This window comes from Eriocheir sinensis, chromosome 70, assembly GCF_024679095.1.
Source record: "Eriocheir sinensis breed Jianghai 21 chromosome 70, ASM2467909v1, whole genome shotgun sequence".
NCBI classification, from domain to species: Eukaryota; Metazoa; Arthropoda; class Malacostraca; order Decapoda; family Varunidae; genus Eriocheir; species Eriocheir sinensis.
Window position 1 is genome coordinate 2,401,152 of NC_066578.1, and position 20,707 is coordinate 2,421,858.

Sequence of the window (20,707 nt, forward strand, 5' to 3'; positions counted from 1 at the left end):
CCCGGAAGGGTGAATGAACTTAGAAAAGACTAAAGAACACTGATGTTGAGTATATCATTGCGGCGCCACAGAGGCACTAGAGAGGTAAAAGGGACGTCACGGCGCCTCATAGTGGTTTAATCGACCTCACCGTGAAGAGCGTCAAGAAAACCATCACAGCATTTGTTTGTATTTTTATTCTTGTGTAACTTTATGGATTAATGATATAGCGCTTCCTCAGTAAAGACATTCACGACTCACACCTGTTATTTTTGCTCTCTCTCTCTCTCTCTCTCTCTCTCTCTCTCTCTCTCTCTCTCTCTCTCTCTCTCTCTCTCTCTCGCAACATGGTTCCTCTGGGCCTCGGGGGCAGCGGAACAGCTCGCCAAGTGAGGCTTACGTAAAAATAGTAGTCCCGTGACGCTGTGCTGCTCGCTTGTTCTGGGACGAGAGCAGGCCCGCGGAGGACAAGTTAAGGACAAGCTGCCGACCCTGGGGAGACGTTGGGAGGGGTAAAGAGGCATAAAAAAAAGTGTGAAATTCTGTGACAGTTCTGGGGAGACTTCGGTGGGGTAAAGAAGTATAGCAGTAGTAGTGGCAATGAGAGATCTTTCCTTCATTCAGACTTGAGTTTTGTGACATTCCTAGCCGACCCGGGGATTGTAAGTTAAGGACGAACTGCCGACTCTCTGGGAAGACTTGTTGGGAAGGGTAAAGAGTTAGTGGTAATGTGAGATCCTTCCTTCAGACTGAGTTTTGTGACATTTCTAGCTGACTCGCGGATTGTAAGTTAAGGACGAACTGCCGACTCTTTAGGGAGACTTGTTCAGAGGGGCACAGAGGTATTGCAGTAGTAGTAACAATGTGAGATCCTTCCTTCCTTCAGACTGAGTTTTGTGACAGTTCTAGCCGGCTCGCGGATTGCAAGTTAGGACGAGCAGCTAACTTTTTTTTATAGTAGCAGTGTGAGATCCTTCCTTCAGACTGAGCTTTGTGACAGTTCTAGCCGACCCGCGGATGGCAAGTTAAGGACGAGCTATACTGTACTGACTTGCCTCCGAAACTTTCAATGCGACTCCAGTTAATATATTACAATTACTTTAACAGTTACACAAACACGTAGATATGTCGAGTTAGCTTGCGGTTCAATCTGATAATAACTAATGGTTTTAGATCGCCCAGCGTCATGGTTATTATTATTATTATTATTATTATTATTATTATTATTATTATTATTTTTACAGCTAAGGAGACAGTTCAAGGGCGTAAAGAAAAATATTAAAAAAAGGCCCGCTATCAAATAAGTTCCTTGCCCTAAGTTGAGAATGAGGTCAATACGGCTGACCCCAGTGCCCTTGGTCATCGGTGTCTGCTGTGTCGGCGCTGGGGTCAGGGTTGAGGCTACTGCTGACCCGTGACACACACTCTCTCTCTCTCTCTCTCTCTCTCTCTCTCTCTCTCTCTCTCTCTCTCTCTCTCTCTCTCTCTCTCTCTCTCTCTCTCTCTCTCTCTCTCTCAGTTGCAGCACGTAAATGTAATATAAACAGAAACATATATACTTTTTTTTATGGATCAGCAACTTTCAAAAAACGAACGATCAGTTGAAGTTGAAAGTAGATCACACACACACACACACACACACACACACACACACACACACACACACACACACACACACACACACACACACACACACACCTCACCCTTTGTGTTAGTATTCCCGAGTCAGGTCAACAAGGGCGGCGTCCAAGCTTGTCTTTATTAATTTCAAACAGTATATACATGCATCATTGTCAGGTAGCCTTAGTAGTCAGGGGGGAATCTGGAGCTGCCTTGTGTAGTCCATTCGGCCTCTAGGAATCTCCCTATGTTCTTATTGCTATAATATGTATAGACTTCAGACTTATACTCTCACGTATTTCGGATCTTACATATATACACTCAATGATAATGCTTTCCTGTATGTTGTAGGTATTTCCATGGGGAGTTGTATGAGCGTAGTGATAGTTTAACAAGACTTCTGCACCATGAAAGTGAAAAGCACTCATGAAAACCCAACTGATCTATGTGGCATTGAAAATATTTGTGAGAGCCGAGAGCGTTTGATAGCCCGAACATCACTATAACCAGCTTGCATGTCACTTGTTTCGAAATGCGTGTAGCAATAGATAGGGGAGGAAGAACGGGAGTCAGGGCACTGGAGATACGAAGGGAAGTCAGGGTAATGGAGTTGACAGCAGAGTGATCGTTTTTAGCGGCTGTAGATTATCACGGGTGGATCTCCTCCGTCCCTACACGTAACCGCTGAGCTCTGTGACGACAAAGGAGCTGTGGCGGGAAAGGACGTTGCGGGTCGGAAATGAAGAATCGGTGATCTAGGAAAAACTTACTTAGGGAGTGTTCTTTTTCATAATCGTTATATCTCATTTTGAAGCAAATATACATCTTTTATCCTGCCATGTGACCACTGAGCTCTGTGGCGGGAAAGGACGTTGGGGGTCGGAAATGAAGAATCGGTGATCTAGGAAAAACTTACTTAGGGAGTGTTCTTTCTCATCATCGTTATATCTCATTTTGAAGCGAATATACATCTTTTGTCCTGTTATGTGACCACTGAGCTGACTGAGCTCTGTGGCGGGAAAGGGCGTTGTGGGGCGGAAATGAAGAATCGGTAAACCAGGAAAAACTTACTTGGGGAGTGTTCGTTATCGTCCTTGTTGTTTATCTTTTGAAGCGAATATACGTCTTTTGTCCTGTTTTGTGACCACTGAGCTCTGTGGCGGGAAAGGACGTTGGGGGTCGGAAATGAAGAATCGGTGATCTAGGAAAAACTTACTTAGGGAGTGTTCTTTCTCATCATCGTTATATCTCATTTTGAAGCGAATATACATCTTTTATCCTGCTATGTGACCACTGACCTCTGTGGCGGGAAAGGACGTTGTGAGGCGGAAATGAAGAATCTGTAAACCAGGAAAAACTTGCTTGGGGAGTGTTCGTTATCGTCCTTGTTGTTTATCTTTCGAAGCGAATATACGTCTTTTGTCCTGTTTTGTGACCACTGAGCTCTGTGGCGGGAAAGGGCGGTGTGGGGCGGAAATGAAGAATCGGTAAACCAGGAAAAACTTACTTGGGGAGTGTTCGTTCTCTGGGCCAGTTGTATAGCCCAATGCTGCAAGTTTGTACATAATTCTTTCCTCTCTCCTCCTATTCCTCTTAAACTACAGCCTCGGGTTCCCACGTAGATAAGGAAGACGAAGAAAACAGCCACGAGTATTTGTAGCCTTCCCAACCCCACGTAAATAAGGAAGACGAAGAAAACAGCCACGAGTATTTGTAGCCTTCCCAACCCCACGTAAATAAGCAAGACGAAGAAAACAGCCACCAGTATTTGTAGCCTTCCCAACCCCACGTAAATAAGAAAGACGAAAAAACAGCCACGAGTATTTGTAGCCTTCCCAACCCCACGTAAATAAGAAAGACGAAAAAACAGCCACGAGTATTTGTAGCCTTCCCAACCCCACGTAAATAAGGAAGACGAATAAAATAGCCACGCGTATTCATCTTGATATTGATTATAAAACGCTGCTGCTTGACGACCGATGGCTCCTTGATGTGTGTGTGTGTGTGTGGTTTAATTACGTGCTAGACTCGAGCTTGCCATCCAGTACACTCTGTATTTTGTAGGGAATATATATGTATAGTTCATCTTACATCTGCCGGAGTGGGTGTTTTATTCACTTGAAGAGGTCATGTCAGCGTGAATACCCGTCTGTTTGGTGTCTCGTTCTTTACTCAGATGTTGAAGTGAAGCATCTTTCAATACCTTCTTTATCCTTGCATTCATCTTGATATTGATTATAAAACGCTGCTGCTTGACGACCGATGACCCCTTGGTGTGTGTGTGTGTGTGTGTGTGTGTGTGTGTGTGTGTGTGTGTGTGTATGGTATGATCACACGCTAGACTCGAAATCGCATACATCCAGTTCACTCTTTGACAGAACTCGGTGTTAGTCGATGTATGAACAAAACTGGGAACTCACACAACGTCGCCAGATTGTCGTACTCTGCCTCATGTTTGCCGATATCCAACCCAATAACTGCTTTCGTCACCCAAATAACTGCCTTCATATATGGTTATCGTTTAAATGGTTAATTATTGGTGCTTCTTGGCAACAGTTATGGGACAGAAACCGGTAAATACGCGGCTCTTGAGTACGATAATCTGGCAACGTTGCTCGCACATCACATCCCCTTTGGTCAGTGGGGGAGAGCAACCGTTCCTTATCAGTGGCAGGTTTTGTTTGGTCTGAGCAATGCGCGAACCTGTCTGCTGGGCTGGCAAACTGGGCCTTGTGTGTGTGTGTGTGTGTGTGTGTGTGTGTGTGTGTGTGTGTGTGTGTAATAATAATAGTAATAAAAATAATCGGTTTATTGTAAGAATTAAGTTTTAAGAAGACTAACGTTGTATTGTGTGTGTGTGTGTGTGTGTGTGTGTTCTTGTTGCTGATTTCGTGCTAAGGTATATATATAATGAAGTTTCTCTCTCTCTCTCTCTCTCTCTCTCTCTCTCTCTCTCTCTCTCTCTCTCTCTCTCTCTCTCTCTGTTCGTGCCTTTCCTTTTTCCTTCCTTCTTTCCTCATCTTCAACTTTATTTATATTTTATTATTTATTTATTTATTACTATATTATTTACTTTTATTTTAGTTTAGTTTAATAAGGGATTCAATTATGTTCCCTAATCCATGATGTTCGTTTCCTCTTACTATTTTTTTCCATTCGATTTACCAACACACACACACACACACACACACACACACACACACACACGGCATAGCAACAGATTCACCAGGTCAGGTCACCATGTGGAAGAGGGAAGGTGCAAGGGGAGGCGAGGTCACGGCCCCGCCTTCAAGCTCAAGGTCGGGAGAGGCGAGAGTGAAGTGGCGGGTAGGAGAGAGGGGAAGGGGGGTGGCTTTGGGGGAAGGGAGAGGGAGAAGGATGGGAAGCGTCACGGGAGGCGGGGAGATGGGGGGACGGGTCACAGGTGGTAGGTGGGAGGGAGGGGAAGGGAGAGGGAGGAGAAGGATGGGAGGGGTCACGGGAGGCGGGGAGATGGGGGTAGGGGAGCAGGTGGTGGGTGGGTGGGAGGGAAGGGGGTGGCTTTGGGGGAAGGGAGAGGGAGGAGAAGGATGGGAGGGGTCACGGGAGGCGGGGAGATGGGGGACGGGTCACAGGTGGTGGGTGGGAGGGAGGGGAAGGGGGGTGGCTTTGGGGGAAGGGAGAGGGAGGAGAAGGATGGGAAGGGTCACGGGAGGCGGGGAGATGGGGGTAGGGTCGCAGGTGGTGGGTGGGAGGGAGGGTAAGGGGGGTGGCTTTGGGGGAAGGGAGAGGGAGGAGAAGGATGGGAAGGGTCACAGGAGGCGGGGAGATGGGGGGACGGGTCGCAGGTGGGGCGGGAGTGGGGGAATGCAAAGCGGAAAAAACCGAGTGTGGATAGACTTGAAAGACAAAAACACCTCACGGGCAAGGGTCAGGAATGCGTGGTGGAGGGAGCGACCTCAGCGAAGCACGTATGGTATGCAGTGTTACAATGAATGGGAACTGGACGATATGGGCTTTTTTTTATTATTGTTTCCTTTTTTTGTGCCCTTGAGCTGTCTCCTTTGTTGATGCCGTTGTAAGACTGCATGGGGAGGGATTCTCAAAGCGATAGCGACGTAGCTCAGGGCGTTAACAATAATTCGCCATTCACAGAAGTCACGGTAATGGCTATATGTCGTTATCTCCTCTAAAATGGCAGCGAGACAGGATGAGAAGGCTGTATAATGTGTAGTATTAATAGTGTTTATAATTTTGTTTAGTGTTCCTATCCACTAAGTATACCATGTGTAGCAATATATATCTGCACTCATTTGATCCCTATTCCTGTTACTTTATGCCTCAGTGCAGTGCAAAACCAATTATTATTATTATTACATATCACTAATTAGTTATCACTTCTACACATGACATACCAAGGTTCGTTTCGTATTCTGAATAGTTATTAAAATATCTTCTGTCTTTGTCTGTTTCCTAATCCAGGGTGCTCGCTTCCTGTCGCTCCATGATATAGCTACCCAGAAGTTTTTTCCTCCATTCCTCTCTCTCTCTCTCTCTCTCTCTCTCTCTCTCTCTCTCTCTCTCTCTCTCTCTCTCTCTCTCTCTCTCTCTCTCTCTCACACACACACACACACACACACACACACACACACACGCATCTCATTTACTTCATTCACTACAAGGCAAGTAGAATTGTCATACAGCCTTCAGTATTGTCAACATTCATGCGTGTAGCGAACGAATGCACCACTGACCCTGATCCTATATAATCACTGCTGGGCTGCGACCGTTTGGAAGCTCCTTGACTCGCTCCAACGCACGTACATACACGCTTCATCTTGCAGACACAAATCGATAGAGTTCGGCATCTTCAGACACGGCCTCCTCTCACATCCAGCTCTTTCCCAAGGCCAAAAAGAGGATCAGTCGGGTTCTCGAGAGTGCTGTTTTTAGTTTTTTGGTACAGAAGAAGGGTCACACTACCACCAAGGTCATAAAACTACCCTTGAAAGTGCCCAAAACTCCAACGAAAGCCTAGTCAAATATGGCCTCTTGCAGACACAAATCGATAAAGTTCGGCAATCTCAGACACGGCCTCCTCTCACATCAGCTCTTCCAAGGCCAAAAAGAGGATCAGTCGGGTTCTCAAGAGCATTATTTTTAGGTTATTGGTACAGAAGAAGGGTCACACTACCACCTTGGAAGTGCCCAAAACTCCAACGAAAGCCTAGTCAAATATGGCCCTTTTGCAGTCATCTTGCAGACACAAATCGATAAGTTCGGCAATCTCAGACACGGCCTCCTCTCACGTCAGCTCTCAAAAGGCCAAAAAGAGGATCAGTCGGGTTCTCAAGAGCATTATTTTTAGGTTATTGGTACAGAAGAAGGGTCACACTACCACCAGAGTCATAAAACTACCCATGGAAGTGCCCAAAACTCCAACGAAAGCCTAGTCAAATATGGCCTCTTGCAGACACAAATCGATAAAGTTCGGCAATCTCAGACACGGCCTCCTCTCACGTCAGCTCTCAAAAGGCCACAAAGAGTATCAGTCGGGTTCTTAACAGCATTATTTTTAGGTTTTTGGTACAGAAGGGTCAAAGGTTGGTATTAGACGCTTTCGCTTCTCACGTCAGCTATTTTTAAAGGTCAATAAGGGGATCAATAGGGTTCTAATGAGTGTTTCTTTAGATTCATGCCACAGAAGCAGGGTCACACTACCACCAGAGACATTAAACTCCCCCTGGAAATGCCCAAAACTCATAGGAAAGCCTTGTCAAATATGAGAACTTGGGCGACGAAATGTTTTAAAATACGACCCAAACTGCCACCAGGGTCATAAAACTATCCCTGGAAATGCCCAAAACTCATAGGAAAGCCTTGTCAAATATGAGAAATTGGTCGACGAAATGTTTTAAAATACGACCCAAACTGCCACCAGGGTCATAAAACTACCCCTGGAAATGCCCAAAACTCATAGGAAAGCCTTGTCAAATATGAGAACTTGCGACGAAATGTTTTAAAATACGACCCAAACTACCACCAGGGTCATAAAACTATCCCTGGAAATGCCCCAAACTCCAACGAAAGCCTAGTCAAATATGGCCTCTTGCAGTCTCCCAATGTTCTTATGTGTGCTCGGGCGCCGAAATGTTTGAGAATATGGCCCAGTTTGCTACTTCCGCCGCCCCTTCCTCATGACATACCCAACATCTCTTTCCCCGCAAAGGACGCAGCTCTGAAGGCGAAAATGAAACCCTCTATTGTCCTGCTCCTGCGAAGATAACAGTGGGAGTGTTTTAAAGAGGTAGTCGCCATTGGTAAGAGAGGCATCCTTGTACCCCCCTTTTGAACACTTGTAAGGCGAAGGAAGGAGGAAATACAGAAAGAGGAGGGTTGTTTCCTTAGCACAGACCGTGTATACAAAGGGGCACACACCGCTTACGCTACCTTACACAACCGCTATACAAGTCACACACACACACACACACACACACACACACACTATACGGCTGAATTTCCACTTTTGAATCCCAGCAACTAAACGAAAGCGATGTACTGGATAATTCTGTATTTGAGGTAATGACAGGGATTAAGGGGTTTATAGTTGGTAAGGTCTTCAGAATGCCAGAGGTCTTTTAGTTGGGCAATATACTAACTACACTCCGAAGGCAAGATACGCGAACACTTGAAAATATAGATAAATTAAGTAATAAAAACGGTTTGAAATGTTAGTGCATAGGTGCGTGTTGGGGGGAAAGGAGGAAGTGGAGGAGGAGGAAGCAGGGATTTCAGGGGGAGGGGGAGGGGATATGAGACTCCTGGGGGTATGCGGTCAACGTCTCCGGTGCTCTCCTCTTTCCCTCCTTTCCCTGGGGCTGGTAAACATGCCAACAAGGTCAGGGAGAGAGGGAGGTGTGGTAGGCTTAAGGGGCTATTACACCGGGCAAATTTTCCGTGGATCTTCAGTCAAACCACGATTTCCGCTAGCGTGGTTCTCATTTGTTTCTTGTTGTTACTGATGATGATAATGATGGTGAGTAATACCGCCGTCCTTCAATGAACTCTACCGTAGCTTTTGAAGATCATGGACACGTCAGAAAACCACGGAAATAGGAGAACCACGCCAGCGGAAATCGTGGTTTGACTGAAGATCCACGGAAAGTTTGCCCAGTGTAATAGCCCTTTGACTGACGACGGGAAAGGACAAGCCCGTATTCTAACTTCTCTGCGCCTCCGTTTGCCTGTTTGAAAAGACTGTCGTAGAAGTTGCTGGGATTTTCATTGACTGTTTTGTGATCCCAGTGATAGTTTAAAGGGTTTTCTGACGTGTCCACGATCTTCCAACCACGCTAGCGGAAATCGTGGTTTCACTGAAGACGGGAGAGGACAGACCCGTATACCTCTCTGCGCCTCCGTTCCCCTGTTTGAAAAGACTGTCGTAGAAATTGCTGGAATTTTCATTGACGTGTTTTGTGATTCCAGTGATACTTTTACCCGACTCCTGCGCCATGAACGGATAAACTCACACACGAAAACCTGGTTAATTTTCTCCGTGACCTTGGGAGATTGTTGTAATTGGAGCCGAGACGTTTAATGATCAAATTGTAGATGAGTGTAAGACAAAAACTCACCAAAACAAAACAAAAACTAGCTTAACCTAACCTTTTGGACCGTAGTCTGAACCTATTCGCCCCTCACTTCGCTAGTCTTAATGAAAAGCCTCTCGTAGAAGTTACTGGGATTTCCATGGGCTGTCTTGTGATCCCAGCGATAGTTTGACCCGACTCCTGCATCTTGAACGAAAAAAAAAAACACCCAAGAAAGCCCGGTCAGTCTTTTCTGTGGCCGTGAGAAATAGTCGTAATGAAACCGATATGTTTAAGAATGACCCTTTGTCCCTCTTTGCATTTAATCGGTGAGGTTGTCCGCGCCCCGTAGATAAGCATGATTGCGTATAATTTCTAGAGGGGGGGGGGATAGCTTTTACGCAGACACCGATAAGTACACACTGTTATGAGTATACAATAGTCTGGTAACGCTGGAGATTGACCCTTTGTCCCTCTTTGCATTGAAGGGGGGCGGGGGGGTGCCTTAAAATTAAAACATATACATTTACTTATTCTTGAGATAAATAAATGAGGGTTTTAAGTTAGGCGATGTTGATAGAGAGAAGAACAATGGTTTAATGGAAGAGGTACTGAAAGAAAATGGGGTTAGGTTAGGGATGCCGGGGGTGAGGTTTAACCCTATACGTTCCGACCCCTTGAGATTTTTCGCCCTCGTATAGCCAGCATCGTATTGATTTTTCTGAACAACAATAACGCTCGTGAACACTAAGTACTGGAACCTAATCAATGGTGTAAAGCAATAGTGAATAATGAGTGAAAAGAAACTCTCAAGAAATAAAATCCTTTTCTCCCTCTTCCTCCTATTCTTCCTTCTTTTCTTCTTCTTCCTCCTCTTCCTATTCTTCCTTCTTTTCTTCTTCTTCTTCCTCTTCTTCCTTCTTTTCCTCCTCCTCTTCTTTCTCCTTTTCTTCTTCCTCCTCTTCCTCTTCTTTCTCCTTTTATTCTTCCTCTTCCTCTTCTTCCTCTTCCTCCTTTTCCTTTTCTCGCTAGCTTCTCGCCTCTTTTTCTTCCTCTTCCTTTTCTTCTGCCTCTTCCTCTTCTTCCTCTTCCCTTCCTTCTTCCTCTTCTTCTTCATCTTCCTCCTCTTCCTGTTCTTCCTCCTCCTCCTCTTCTTCCTCTATTTCCTCCTCTTCTTCCTCTTACTCTTCTTCCTGCTCTTCCTCCTTTCCTTCCTCCTCTTCTTCCTCCTATTCCTCTTCTTCCACCTCTTCCTCTTATTTCTCCTTATCCCTCTTCCCTCTATTCCCCCTCCTCAACCTCTTCTTCTTTTTCCTTTTCCTCTTCCTCTGCTTCCTACTTTTCCTCCTCTTCCTAGCTTCTCGTCCTACTCTTCTTCCTCATTCTTCCTCTCACTCTTCCTTTTCTTCTTCCTTCTCATCTTCTTCTTCCTTTCTCTTGATTTTGCTCTTCTTCTTCCTCCTCTTCCTCTTTCTCTTCTTCCTCCTCTCCCACCTCTTCCTCTATTTCCTCCTCTTCTTCCTCTTCCTCTTCTTCATCCTCTTCCTCCTTTTCTTCCTCTTCTTCCTACTCTTCCTAGTCTTCCTCTTCTTCCTTCTTCCTCTTCTTCCTCCTTATTGTCCCTTCCTCTTGTCCTCCTCTTCTTCCTCTTCTTCCTCCTCTTCTTCTATACTTTTCCACCTCTTCCTAGCTTCTCGTCCTCTTCTTCTACCTCTTCTAGCTTCTTCCTCCTTTTCCTCCCCTACCTCTTCTTCTTCCTCTTCCTTTTCTTCTTCCTCTTTTTCCTCCTCTTGCATCTTCCTCTCCTTCCTCTTCTTCTTCCTCCTCTCCTCCTCTTCCTCTATTTCCTCCTCTTCTTCCTCTTCCTCTTCTTCATCCTCTTCTTCCTCCTTTTTGGTGATGATGGTGATGATGATGGAGGTGATGATGATGGTGGTGATGATGGTGATGATGGTGGTGATGATGATGGTGGTGATGATGATGGTGATGATGATGGTGATGATGTTGGTGATGATGATGGTGGTGATGATGATGTTGCTGATGATGATGGTGATGATGGTGGTGATGATGGTGGTGGTGATGATGGTGGTGATGATGGTGGTGATGATGATGGTGGTGATGATGATGGTGATGATGATGATGATGGTGGTGATGATGGTGATGATGTTGATGATGATGATGATGTTGTTGATGATGATGATGGTGATGATCATGATGGTGGTGATGATGATGGTGGTGATGATGATGGTGGTGATGATGATGGTGGTGATGATGATGGTGGTGATGATGATGATGGTGGTGATGATGATGGTGGTGATGATGGTGGTGATGATTATGGTGGTGATGGTGATGTTGTTGATGATGATGGTGGTGATGATGTTGGTGATGATGATGGTGGTGCTGATGATGGTGGTGGTGATGATAATGGTGGTGCTGATGGTGGTGATGATTATGGTGGTGATGATGGTGGTGGTGATGCTGGTGCTGGTGATGTTGGTGGGGGTGATGATGGTGGTGATGATGCTGGTGATGATGATGGTGATGATGATGGTGGTGATGATGGTGGTGGTGATGATGGTGGTGATGATGATGGTGGTGATGATGATGGTGGTGATGATGATGGTGGTGATGATGGTGGTGATGATTATGGTGGTGATGGTGATGGTGGTGATGATGATGGTGGTGATGATGGTGATGATGGTGATGATGGTGGTGATGATGATGGTGGTGATGATGGTGATGATGATGGTGATGATGGTGATGATGGTGGTGATGATGATGGTGATGATGGTGGTGGTGATGGTGTTGATGATGATGGTGATGATGATGATGGTGATGATGTTGATGGTGGTGATGATGATGGTGGTGATGATGATGGTGATGATGATGATGATGATGATGGTGAGAGAGAGAGAGAGAGAGAGAGAGAGAGAGAGAGAGAGGCCAGTCATAGGCTATTTGACCGTTTGAACCTAGCTCCCCTCTCTTCCATCTTTCATAGTATTTTTTTTATTACGCTAAATTTCGCTTTCCTATTCGTCTTGATATCCCAAAATAATCTCTCTCTCTCTCTCTCTCTCTCTCTCTCTCTCTCTCTCTCTCTCTCTCTCTCTCTCTCTCTCTCTCTCTCTCTCTCTCTCTCTCTCTCTCTCTCTCTCTCTCTCTCTCTCTCTCTCTCAATGCATCCAGGTCCCCCCCAAAATAAACCATACGAAGCCAGTGATTTATAGAAAGTAATTTTTTTTTGCCGATAAGAGTATATTTGCTTATATTGAAAGGAACTGAATATGAATGACATGAATATTTCGCAGCAAGTGACACTGGCACTGATATTATTTTGGGTATTATCATTGTTGCCTGGTTAATATATATATATATATATATATATATATATATATATATATATATATATATATATATATATATATATATATATATGAAAGATGGAAGAGAGGGAGCTAGGTTCAAACGGTCAAATAGCCTATGACTGGCCTCTCTCTCTCTCTCTCTCTCTCTCTCTGACTCCAGGCACGTACGATTTTTTCTTTATTAGCTATATATAGGAATTGTCTGGCCAAAGTACAAGAAATTAACATATGTACGAGACACAGTTATCACCTTATGGTAGTGTCAAAATAAGTATTGTATGTGCCATAATTCGTCATCGCCTCGCCGCAATCACAAGCTCGTGTCGCCAACTGCCGTTGAATAACTCTCGTACACAGCGGGCTGTGTACGTTTTATTATGTTTTTATTACAGCTAGCTTGTTTGTTGGTCTGTTTAGTGTATCAGCTAAAGCTTTGTTAACATAAAAGATGCAGAACATGCAGTATAGCACTATACAATACAGGTATATTAATACTTATAACAGTAATAATATCGTCATCCGGAGGCGTTTGAACGTTGGGTTTTTTTTCACAGCGTATCGCCGTGCTTCAAAATGATTCGCGTCGGTGTTTCTAAATATTCGTGTTTAGCAAGATAACGGAGGCTCCTATGGTTATTTTTGATATCGCATCTTAATCTACGGTATTTTCTACGTTTATCAGTAGGTCTGTTTTTCTTTTAAACTTGGTAATAAAAAAAAAATGATCATTTTGACAAAAATCCTCAGGGGGGGGCAAATGTGGCCCGGGTCGGAACGAATAGGGTTAAGGGGGGCTACTGTAAAATTAAGGGAAAATGGGGTCAGGGTTGCCTTAATTAATCGGTGAGGGGGGGGGGGGGATAGCTTTTACGCAGACACCGATAAGTACACTGTTATGAGTATACAATAGTCTGGTTATGCTGCATTCCCACCCCCATCCCGTCTACTCACTCAGGGAAGAGATTCATTTTTAATACTCAATACAAGTGAAAGAAATATATCAACGTTAATGAAGCTGATTTTGACTCGTATTTAGGAACCAATGTCGGGAGAGGTGGCGGAACTGCAGCGCTACCAGATTATCGTACTCAGAACATCGTATTTTCCTATTTCTGACCCATAACAATCGCAGAAAAACCGATAATTAACCATTTGAACTCTAATTGTATATGTATATCGTTATCAGTGTAGGCTCGACAGTTTTGGGCCTCAAGCAGACGAAAAAAGTATGCCTAGTACGACAATCTGGTAACGCTGGGCGGGAGGAGAGAGAAAGTAAGAAAGTTGGGAGGCGGCAGAGATTGCGTTGACAGCTGAGGGGTGGATGGGTGACGCGCGTTCCCTCGTTGAACTGACCAGTCATCCTTACTTCATCGTCCCCCGCCCCCCCCTTCCTACTCCTCCCAGTGTGTCTCTCCCTCCCTTCCCCCTCCCACCCTCACCTTCCTGCCCTTCACAGTTTGTCTCTCCCTCCCTTCCCCCTCCCTCACCTTCCTGCCCTTCACAGTTTGTCTCTCCCTCCCTTCCCCCTCCCACCCTCACCTTCCTGCCCCTTCACAGTTTGTCTCTCCCTCCCTTCCCCCTCCCACCCTCACCTTCCTGCCCCTTCACAGTTTGTCTCTCCCTCCCTTCCCCCTCCCACCCTCACCTTCCTGCCCTTCACAGTTTGTCTCTCCTCCTTCCCCTCCCACCTCACCTTCCTGCCCTTCACAGTTTGTCTCTCCTCCTTCCCCTCCCTCACCTTCCTGCCCTTCACAGTTTGTCTCTCCTCCTTCCCCTCCCTCACCTTCCTGCCCTTCACAGTTTGTCTCTCCCTACCTTCCCCCTCCCTCCCTCACCTTCCTGCCCTTAACAGTTTGTCTCTCCCTCCCTTCCCCCTCCCTCACCTTCCTGCCCTTCACAGTTTGTCTCTCCTCCCTCACCTTCCTGCCCCTCACAGTTTGTCTCTCCTCCTTCCCCTCCCACCCTCACCTTCCTGCCCTTCACAGTTTGTCTCTCCCTCCCTTCCCCCTCCCTCACCTTCCTGCCCTTCACAGTTTGTCTCTCCTCCTTCCCCTCCCGCCCCTTCCTGCCCTTCACAGTTTGTCTCTCCCTTCCTTCCCCCTCCCTCACCTTCCTGCCCTTCACAGTTTGTCTCCCCCTCCCTCACCTTCCTGCCCCTTCACAGTTTGTCTCTCCCTCCCTTCCCCCTCCCTCCCTCACCTTCCTGCCCCTCACAGTTTGTCTCCCTCCCCTGCCTCACCTTCCCACCTGCCGCCCCTCCGCCCACCTGCTTCCATGTTATATATAATGTAGATAAATGAATAATAATAATAATGATAAATGTAAAAGTAAAGGTGTGGGCATACGCTATAACTGCGCGTGGCCTCAGTGCTCTTCACATAATAATAATAATAGTAATAGTGATAATGGATGGTTTCTTTCGTTCAGTGGCATATGTAAGAAACAGGAAAATAGAAAATAAGTGTACGGAAGAAAGAATATACGATTAAGTGATAATGATATAGAAGACAGTGAACCAGCGTTGCCAGATTATCGTATTCACCACATCGTCTTTATTACTTTTAAGCCTCAAACTCTCGTACCTACACAAATAACGATAGAAAATTGAAGTTAGCGTTAAAACTCCTATTTATTGATGTTTGTTTGTTTGTTTTTGCATTCGTTATTGGTCAGAAACAATGAAAAAGCAATGCGATGAGTACGATAATTTGGCAACGCTGCAGTGAACCCAAGTCTGCCTAGAGGATTATTTAATTGATATTGACATGCTAGATATTTAACACATGTCTGCCCCAGGATTAGGCTATACATCGTGTGTCCTTAACTTACGTCATTTGTTTACTTTCTTACATAATCGAATCTAGCTCGTAATGCCCAGTTTTAAGATAAGTGAATAAGATAACTTTCAATTGTTGATGTTTTCTTTCATACGGGACTTGATTTGATCAGCGTTTGGTTCATTGGTGATTTTTTTTTTTTTATCGTTTCTTTATGTAGTGTTTCACGTTATTTTGCGATGTTACCTTTCCTTAATCGATAAAAGCTTGTGTACATTTCCCAGTCATAGGCTACATTAAGTTGTTGTTATTATCATTATTATTATTTACAGCAGTCGTGATTCTTTTTCATGTTGGTAGATTACTGTGTGTGTGTGTGCCAGCCAGCCCTCCCCCATTGCTAATATTAGGGTGCTGTGGGTTTGGCGTAGGCCCAAGGAAGGAGCGGCAAAGAAGTCGTGTTGATGGCGGGGGTTGTAAAGGGGAGGATTATGGGGCGTAACAACCTTCGTGAGATCTTGACTCCATTATCTCACCCGTCTTAATTGTCTCATAAAAAAGTGTTAATATAATGAAACAACGAGTCATAATGATAATAGCCTAACCACAATGTCGCTCCTGTAAACAAAGCTGGGAGTGTGAAAGTGAAAGGAAGTGTGAAGAATTTGGCAAGTATGAATGCAAAACAGACATAGAAGGGAAGGGCCATGTTATAGTAGGATATCAATGTTACAGGCAGTCATATTCTCAGGTTATTCATTATTCACTTGTTGCATTCCGTTTTGGCCCGATTGCGTCACCTAGAGAAACACGAAGATAAATTAAGCGGCTAAAAATATGTGAAGGTTAGAGAGAGAGAGAGAGAGAGAGAGAGAGAGAGAGAGAGAGAGAGAGAGAGAGAGAGAGGGGGGGTGTGGGAGAGAGAGAGAGAGAGAGAGAGAGAGAGAGAGAGAGAGAGAGAGAGAGAGAGAGACGTAATAGAAGAGATTCACAATGTTATTCAGGATTTTTTGTTTCCTTTTAAATTTCTTCTATTATCTTTTTTTCTTTTTCTTTACTTTTCTGTTCCCGGCGTCTGGTTTTGGTGACGTTTAACATAGTGCCCGTTGTTGATGTTGTTGTTGTTGATGTTGTTGTTGTTGTGGCGTTCACTGTCTGGCGTGGAGATGGTGGGCGTTGTGAATTTGTGATGATGGTGACGCCAGTGACATCTGTAGTTGCCTCGTGCCTAAAAGAGGGGGCGAGGAGGGGAGGGGAGGGGGAGGAGAGTGAGGGACCATATCACCCCCTCCCCGACTTTCACTTGTTTTACCGACTACTCACGTGCTTCGCCAACCTTAGTATGTGGAAAACCCGCCAGCTGATTACCTCCAAAGTGTTTATGTTGGGACTTCTTTGCGTTGGCCAGCCCTCTTGCGGCGGAGAGTGTGGGCGCCAGCTGGCAGTCACTCGGCATCCTTGGGCCCGACACGAAGCTGCTCATCTCATTCAAATCTAGTTCGCCTCATCTGGTTGTGCTCTAACCCCGGCACATTTTTTATAGTATTTTTTTCTTATATGTAATGCCTTTTTGAGAAGTGGACTTTGGCAGGTTTTATCATTCATATAACTGATAGCAAGTGGGCCTATATCTGACAGCACAATCCCCGTCACACTTTATTTTATTTATTTATTTATTTATTTATTTATTTTTTATTTATTTTTTTGCGATGACTGCTAATAAGTGGGGATTGGCAGGTCTTGTCGGGCGAGCGTTGACCGAAATAACAGTGGCTCCCCAGATTTTGTAGTATCCAGGGCTGACATCTGCCTATGCCCAACCCCGTCACACATTTTTCCTTATTGTTATGTCTATGGAAAAGTGTAATAGGGCTCGTCATATGATGCGTATAACTGGAAGACCAAAGTAACCGAGTGGCTACCCAGAAATTGTAGTATCCAGGACCGACATCTGCCTATGCCCAACCCACTCACACATTTTTCCTTATTGTAATGTCTATGGAGAAGCGTAATAGAGTTCGTCATATGATACGTATAACTAGAAGACTAAAGTAACTGAGTGGCTCCCCAGATTTTGCAGTATCCAGGGCCGACATCTGCCTATCCCCAAACCCGTCACATCTTTTTTTCTGATTGTAATGTCTATGGAGAAGCGTAATAGGGCTCGTCATATGATGCGTATAACTAGAAGACCAAAGTAACTGAGTGGCTACCCAGATATTGTTGAATCCTAGGCCTACGACATCTGCCTGTGCCCAACCCCGTCACACAGTTTTCCTTATTGTAATGTCTATGGAAAAGCGTAATAGGCCTCGTCATATGATGCGTAGAACTAGTAACAAGTTGAAGACAAAAGTAACAGCGGCTACCCAGATTTTTATTTATTATTATTATTATTTTTTTTACAGCAAGGAGACAGCACAAGGGCACAAAAAAAGGAAACAATAATAAAAATAAAAAAAAGCCCGCTACTCGCTGCTCCTGTAAAGAAGTAAATTGAAGTAAATTGTTGAATTTTAGGCCAGCGACATCTGGCTGTGGTCACTCCGTTCAATTTTTCTTCTTATGCTAATGACCTTTGAGAAGAAGTGGAATAGGGCAGGTTCTATCATGCTTTTAACTGGTAACAAATCAGTGGCCACCCAAAAATTGTAGAATTCATAAGAGAAAAATGGCTGTGCTCGTATACCTCATCCTTTTTTTTATTTCAGTTACTCTTAAGAGGTGAAATAGGAGAACGATCAAACTACCACCAGAGTCTCAACAATGATTTCTTAAGACCCAAAATGAAAGCAGTCGGGTTCTAATGAATGTTTTTTTTAGGTTCATGGTACAGAAGAATGGTCAAACTACCACCAGGGTCCTAAAACTGCCCCAGGAAATGCTCAGAATGTCCACGAAAGCCTTGACAAATATGCGAGCTTCAGCGCCGACCTAAATGCTTAAGAATATGACCCACAATTATGTCCTGCAGTTTACTAATGATAGCGCCTCTCCACCCAGCAGTGAATGGGTACCAGGTATTAATCGGGGGTTGTGTCCCTTCTCCTATAATTCCTTCCCCTTCTGTCTCCGGCATATGACCACAGATGTTGCGCCGACTAAACGAAACTTTCCAACTTGACTAATAATAGAGGAAGAGGAGGATAATGATGGTAATTGGATCCCTTACTTCCAAAACAGTGAGAGTGATAGAACCAGATGCAACAGGCTCTCCTTTGCCCTTGTGTCACCTCACCTTGTCGACAGTGCTTGCGACAGGCTCCACGTGTTTGCAATTATACACTCCTGGGTGCCGGCTTCACGTAGGTCACATCGTGTCTTGCAGGTCTTGCCAATACACGTGTAAGCAGTTTGCAGTCACTCCTGGCGGACAGTTTATGGACGGCAGCGTGATTTGAGTGACAGGGCAGCCGTTCCGTGCGTCACTGTCCTTGTTTAACTTCACCGGGTGTAAGTAAGAAAAGACCAGAAAGAAAGATGTGTAGTGGGTATTTGCCGTCTCTGAGTCACTATAGATTGTTCACACTGTCACCCATCGTCAATGTCTTATGCCTCGTTAGCACGGTTATGAGACGGCAGGGTGATTTGGGTGACAGGGCAGCCGTTCCGTGTGTCTGTGTCATTGTTTAAGTTCACCGGGTGTAATAAAAACCTAGATGTGTAGTGGGTGTTTGCTGTCTCTGAGTCATGGCATAGGTTGTTCACATTGTCACCCTTCGTCAGTGTCTTATGACCCGTTAGCAAAGTTATGAAAGTATTTTGCGTGTTTATTTATTCAGGATTGAGCCTCGTGTGTGGTGTTTAGACGACAGATGCATTTAAGCTACATGAAAGAGGATGCTAGTCTCGTTACAAGCAGAAAAGTTGTCTCATTCTGCAGAGTGTAATTAGATAATGAGCGTGAACCAAGTCTCTACGACACACACACACACACACACACACACACACACACACTATTAAAGAAAGAAAAAAAACATCAAATTCTTCAGCCTGATAAATTGTCATATCTCATAATTTTCTTTACTTTATTTTTGTTTGTTTTGTGTGTGTGTGTGTGTGTGTGTGTGTGAGAGAGAGAGAGAGAGAGAGAGAGAGAGAGAGAGAGAGAGAGACTGCTGGCTGGTAACAAGCATAACCTCCCCTGTCAAATGTCTTCCGCATCACCCTTGACAGTCCCCACCCTTCGGCCTTCACCAACACTCATCTCCCATCAGGAAACTTCCAGCACAACGATAATTACATTTTCTTTCCCGACTCCAGGATCTTTTTAATGTCCGTTTAGTGTATGGACTTGGGCGGGTCACACCATGCACATAACTGATAAGATGGTAAAGTAACATCTTAGTACATTTTATCGCATATTTATGAAAGCAGCGAAGGGTCTATTTAGGAAAAGTTTCGTTATGTGTGGTTGCATTGTACCATGTTTCGTGTTTCCTGTAATAATCTTGTAATTCCTGGAAAGCCATTGAACGAACGCACCGCGGCCTTCCGACGAGTTGTACAATGCCTTCTTGGAAAAGGGGGTGGGTGGGGGGGGCAGCCTCTCACGCGGACTCCAGAACCTTATTTATTTTTGTTTAGAGCATGTAATTTAGTCATTTCAATATCTGTATCACTAAAGTCTCACATTCTACTATTGCTGACCACCACTGCAATAATAGGAACCCTAATCTTATTAATTTCAAATGATACCAGTGTCTTGAAACATGAGAAATTGATGTAGCCTGGAAAGGGAAATTACTTTGTGGTGTTTGAAAGGACTTGTGCGGGTCATGTCATGCATAGAACTGATGAGATAGACAGCTAAAGTAACAGTGAGAACCCAGAAATTGTAGAAGTCAGTGCAGACAGGACCAGTTGAAAAGATGAAATTGAGAGTAATTTTGCTGGAGCAGGATATAGTGCAGTAACATCAAACATAGGCGGACAACGTTAGAAAATGCCGATGTCCCGCAGCGAATTAATAGTGGGTGGAGATGAGTGCATTCTCATACACATCCATAACCTCAGCCGCTGCTCTTGAAGGACAAACAGCAGCATCATGTCGACGAGTGGCTAACACAACACTGGCCAGCCAATGGGACAGAGGAGGGCCACCACTCCCACAAACTCTCTCTGCTGATTGGCCAGACTCCTCAGTTACCGACCAAGATTTCTGCTTACCATGAATGTACAGTTTATTTGATGGATTGTCTTCATTTTGCGGTGTCGAGCTTTTGGTTTGTAATGTTTATCCTACTATCACCGCCACCACCACTACTAATATAAAACTACAAACAACTACTACTACTACTTCTACTACTACTACTACTACTACTATTCTGTTTATTTGTTTATTGCCCTTGAGCCCCCACCATCACCACCACTACTAATATAAAACTACAAA

At 44.7% G+C, this 20,707-nt stretch overlaps 1 protein-coding gene and 1 long non-coding RNA gene across 3 annotated transcripts in view; one reads left to right on the forward strand and one right to left on the reverse strand.

Moving 5' to 3' along the window:
- The window catches only part of LOC126988722 (homeobox protein AKR-like), a 48,922-nt gene that overhangs the window by 11,754 nt on the left and 16,461 nt on the right, over positions 1-20,707 (forward strand). The gene's annotated exons all lie outside the window — the stretch shown is intronic.
- Positions 1,603-4,356, reverse strand: LOC126988723 (uncharacterized). The gene is made up of 2 exons (XR_007742491.1): positions 2,898-4,356; positions 1,603-2,597 (listed from the first exon to the last, which is right to left on the reverse strand). It is a non-coding gene; the product is annotated as an uncharacterized LOC126988723 (long non-coding RNA).